At 36.2% G+C, this 5,440-nt stretch overlaps 1 protein-coding gene across 1 annotated transcript in view; it reads right to left on the reverse strand.

Annotated features, from left to right (window-relative positions):
- Nucleotides 1–2,219: 2,219 nt before the first annotated feature.
- LOC102263893 (selenoprotein T) overlaps nt 2,220–5,440 on the reverse strand; it is a 29,811-nt gene continuing 26,590 nt past the window's right edge. Inside the window, exon 6 of the mRNA XM_014537436.1 lies at nt 2,220–4,694. The gene's annotated coding sequence lies outside the window, so the exon portion shown is untranslated. The remainder of the gene's footprint in view (nt 4,695–5,440) is intronic.

Here is a 5,440-nt window from a genome sequence, read left to right on the forward strand (position 1 = left end):
CCCTTCCAAATAATTCCCAAATAGCAAAGAACTCGGTCTGAGCAGCTTATAAACACAAAGCCATAAATAAACTTGTCTAAATCAATAATTAAGGAGATTGAGTGGAGTAAACAGAGGAAAGAGTTAATAGATGATAAAATTATTTGAATGGCTATCAAGTGAGGAATACAATCCAAAGATAGGAATATGACCCAACTTGCACCAGAGTACACTTCTGGGACTTTATCCATGCTCTTATTTCTCCCCCATCCCTCCTAGCCCCACTTAGATGAAGAGTTCTGATAACCACATTTGAATCCCTGAGGCCAACTCTACATTGGATTTTTCAGTGACATGAATCAATAAATCCTTTGTGTGGGGTGGGGGGGGGAAGGGGGGGGTAGTAATTAAGCTCAGATTGGCTTTCCCTAGTAATTTGGAGCTCTATCATGGTTACTACAATAAAATAAGAAGTATGCAATTTATCTACTTAAACTATTAAAAATTTAAAGATCTGTTTTATGTGAATGTAAAGATCAGTTATCATTATAAAATATAAGCAAAATGCAAACACGTTACCTGCTTTACTCTAGAAAAATATAGCAATTCACACCAGTTATTTTACTCAAAGACTTAACATTTCTTTTTAAAACATCCATCCAAAAAGATCCAAAATACTAACCAAAGGTTAAAAAACATGTCACATAATTAATTGGGACAATGAAGTCCTCAACTTGTTTCCTTAGAAACATAATCTGTGATGGAAGGAGACTTAGCTTGGGGTGGTGCACACACAATATACAGATGATGTATTATAGAATTATACACCTGAAACCTATATAACGTTATGAACCAGTGTCACCCAATAAATAAAAATTAAAAAAATCTTACCTGAAATCAAATAATATAGAATGTCAACTGTAATTGAAAATTTTAAAAATACATTTAAAAAAGAAACACTCTTCCTCTCATCCCATTCTCTCTTTTGAGTTCCAATTTTATTGAATTCTTGTTCATAAGTTATTCTATAAACATGAAGCAAATGTACAAAATTCCCTTCTGTCCCATGAACTACATTTTCTTCCAGGTGAGTCCTAAGTCTGGTGTTCTCTGTGGTACAGTGCTCCTCAGTGTGGGCCACAGACTGAGACCATCTACATTATTAGGAAGTTTGGTTGAAATGCAAATTATCGGGTCCCATTTCAGACCAACTGAATCAGCATCTCTAAGGATGGGATCCAAGGATTTGTACCAATGATTTTTAGGCACACTCAATTTTTAAAGTCACTGCTTGCTGGAGTATACTTACAGTTACCACATTGTTTCCTTATCTTGTTCCTGCTTAACCTAGGCAACAGAAGACATTCTATAAGTCTTGATTGAGAGTGGGTGACATAAGACTCATCCCACAGTAGGTGAGACCAGTTTATATTTTTCTTCGGGATCCTGTTCAGAGCTAGATCTATTTCTATTTCCTTCTCAGCAGCCAAGAGAAAAGGAGCCAGGGACTGTGAAGAAAAAACTTCAGCTTAAATTTTAAAAAATATCTGAACTTTGTTCTGTCTTCTAGAACTGTTAAATTGTCTACACCAGTCTAGAGGAAAACACCCTCACTGTATCTCTCTCCAGATTTAGAGATGATTTTCTCAGGAATTGTGGAGGTTGGGGGTAAAGATGAACAATAGCTCCTTTTTGCTCCACCCCCAGCACAGAAGCCACCAGAACTGATAGCTCAGCAACACTGAAGCACAGTGGACTGCAGACTCAAGTAGTAGTTTAAGATCCAAGAGTGGTAGGAGTTGAGTGCCAGACTTTGGGTTAGCACTGGTTGGTTTAAGAAGTCATTATAGCCCTAGCCGGTTTGGCTCAGTGGATAGTCAGCCTGCGGACCAATGGGTCCCGGGTTTGATTCCAGTCAAGGGCACATACCTTGGTTGCAGGCCCCTCCTCAGCCCGGGCCCTGGTCGGGGCTCGTGCAGGAGGCAACCAATCGATGCGTTTCTCTCACATTGATGTTTCTCTCGTCTTCCCCTCTCTCTTTCACTCTTCCTAAAAAAAAAAAATCAATGGAAAAAATATCCTCGGGTGAGGATTAACAAAAACAAAACAAACAAACAAAAAAAAGTCACTATAAAGTAAACATTATTTGAGGACACAAATTTTTACAACATAAAGTTTTCCAAATACAGTTAACATATAAAGTGCTCTAGCATAGATTTAATTACACAACAGATGGGTTCCTTTCACATGAGCTTAATAAAAGTTTATTTTCACAATGTTTGAGAGGTAAGCCCCAAACTTTACAATCCCTCACATTTCTCTCACAAGATTTTTTTAAAAGCTTTAAAATTAAATATCAAATCATGCTTTAAAATTCTGTAGGCTATTTTAAATCTAAATTTAAAATTATGACAATGATAAAATGCCAACAAAGTCCCAACTAAAAACATTCAAAGTAAGAATTACCATTAGGATCCTGTTTTATTTTGATAGTGGTAAAGGCTGATCAACTGCTGTTGTTGATGTTAGTGCCATAAGTAAATACCACATTTATATTCTGAAAACATATTTGTCTTGCACATCTTGATACTGAGGTATAAAGCCATGTTTTGCCAACTTTTTTATTAATCTAACAAATAATTTCTGCCACAATAGTAACTGTGGTAAAAACCCCCAATGACATTAGCAAACGTGCTGCCAGGTTCTATGGTCTTCTTATTAATATAGTACATAGACATTTATAAACTACAGAGCCACACTTATTTGCAAGCAATAAATTCTGAAATGTTAGGAATAAAACTATATTATAAATATCTTCCTTTAAACTTTCCCTTTTCCCTTAAATTTGTCTTTTTATATTCATTCTTTCCATTTTCACTAAACCCCATTAAATCCTAGATTTAAATATGGCCAAAGATAAAACAACAATATTGAGATGAATAGCAACAAAATAGCTGAGTTTTATCATAGTGTAAACTACCTAAAGCTATTCTCTAAAAGACAATTTATCTACCCAGGGCAAACATGGAAAAAGTTAGAATCAAATCTTCTGTTTCTTCATGATTGACCTGCCAGATACAGAACATGGGAACATTTCCAAGGCTCCAGGTTGAAAAGTCTAAATACCAAAAGATTAACTGTCACTAGTGGAATGTCCATCAGCTGAAGAAAGACCCTGGACACACTCAACAATGTGTTCAACTTGCAGAAGATAGGAAGTTTGAGCTGGTACAAATCAAGTTAAGGTTTTAGCCCTAGTTGAAAATAACAAAATGTTATTACACCCGAATAATAAAAATCTGTAACTCCCCAGGTTAAATTGTATGAAATTAGGTTAACAGTCTGCAGTCTAATGAAAAGGATAATAAGCCATATAATCAATTTTCTGCAGGCTAACTTCCTATCACCATGTTCCACCTCGAGGCTGTCACATCATGATCATTACCAGACATGCATTCAACAAATATTCAATGACAAAGTATACAGTTGTGCTAAGTGTTTGTTTGGTGGACCCAATATTGAATTATCTCCAAACTTTTCCATAAATCCCTTTACTTCCACTAACACTTTTATTCCTATATGGAGGCTGAAGTATGTTATGACTGTAGCTATATGACCTTTTTTCTACATCATGGTCCTACTTCTGCTAAATTACTCTTACAATCTTTTTAGAACTCTGAAAAGATATTAAACTCACTGAATAAAAAAATTTTCAATTTTGTCCCTCAAATATAATAAAATTCTGATGTTAGGCAAGTTAAATTAGACAAGTGATCTCCATCCGTCTAATATTAATGTTGTAAAGAAGTTCAACTAAACTTTCTTTAGTGAGATGAGTTTCAATTACCCTAAAAATGGTAAATGATCTATTATTTGTTGTGAATCTCAAGTATATCCCTAATGAAATTATCTGTAAGTCAAAAACAAAAATTTAAACAGACGACGGTTAAATATAATGTTAACAGGTACGTTGGGCAATAAATTCAAAGTTTTTATTTAACTTATATCTGCTTATTTTTTATTGAGTTAAGTATAAAGGCCCAGTTAATCAATTCATTAGATTGGTCAAGGCAAGACACTTGAACTATAACAGAATTTTAAAAGCGGTTGGTCTTTTAGTCGTTTCTCTGGTATTCACACACGTGTGCACATATACACACACACACAAACTGTTAGAGAATTTTGCATATAGGATCTCCCCCCATAATTTTGTAGAATTTGCTGTTCAAAATCTGCAGTATTTTGAAACCTATAAGTAGGACATAACCAAATTAGAGATGTCTGATAAACTCTTATAAAGGGAGAACTTCAGCTTATTCCCAAAAAGATCAATTCTAAACAATAAAAAAGGAAAATTCATATAAAATCACAACAGATTTAACAGACATCCTTGAAAAAAAAATCAAATTCTAACTCATTTTGCAATTTTTTCAAATATGACTAAGGAAAAATGGTACAAGTAGTAATGTTTACATTTTTAGAAAACTATTAACTCAGTGGATTGGGAGGAGAAAAATTACTATACAGTATTATTGCACTCCACGAATGTGCAGAATTCGAAAATGTGCCAGCACTAAAAACTGTCTTGCATTGAGGTTTTCCAAGAGGTACAACGAGCCTGCTAAGAAACATCTGGTCTGTACTAACAGCTTGCTGTCTTCAGTACAGGCCTTCATAATGTCAGTCACGCTGCTCTTGCAAAAATCCCGTAATGTCTGAAAGACACATAGAAAAAGAATATTTTATTTCAAACTTCACTCATAAGATCAACTCCTTTATCAGAAAAGAACTGAGAACATCTCTGCTAAGCAAAAGTTAACACCTCTCCACATTCACACATATTTGCTTATAAATTCTCTATCTTGAGCATGCTAAAAGAATTTTTATACTCTTAGGAACTAGTTATTTGAAGGTAGAGAGAGAATCAATCCTATCTAATAATAGACAAACATGATAATTAACCATACCTCCGCTACACTTCCCATTGGCTAATCAGCAGGATATGCAAATTAACTGCCAAAAAAGATGGCGGCCGGCAGCCACGCAGCTGAAGCGAACAGGAGGCTTGCTTGCTCTAGTGATGGAGGAAGCCAGGTTCCCTGCCTGCCTCGGCCAGCTCTAAGCTACACTCTAAGCAACAAAGTTGCAATTATAGAAGCTAAACAAGCTCCAGATACCAGCTTTCAGCCAGCTTCGGCCTCAGAGCTTAGAGCGGCAGTGATGGCAACGATGTTTCAATTATAGAAGCTAAACAAACCCAGATACCTGCTTTCAGCCAGACACGCCTCAGAGCTGGAGCCGGCTCTCAGCTCCAGTGACAGCTATAGAAGGTAAATAAATCCCAGAATAAAAAAAAAAAAGAAAAAATGGAGAGGCTGGGAGCTTCAGTCGCCCGCCAGCCTGAAAACGGCCCTCAGGCCCTCACCCAGACTGGCCAGGCACCCCAGTGGGGACCCCCACC

The sequence above is a fragment of the Myotis brandtii genome, unplaced genomic scaffold, assembly GCF_000412655.1.
Source record: "Myotis brandtii unplaced genomic scaffold, ASM41265v1 scaffold179, whole genome shotgun sequence".
Taxonomy (NCBI): domain Eukaryota; kingdom Metazoa; phylum Chordata; class Mammalia; order Chiroptera; family Vespertilionidae; genus Myotis; species Myotis brandtii.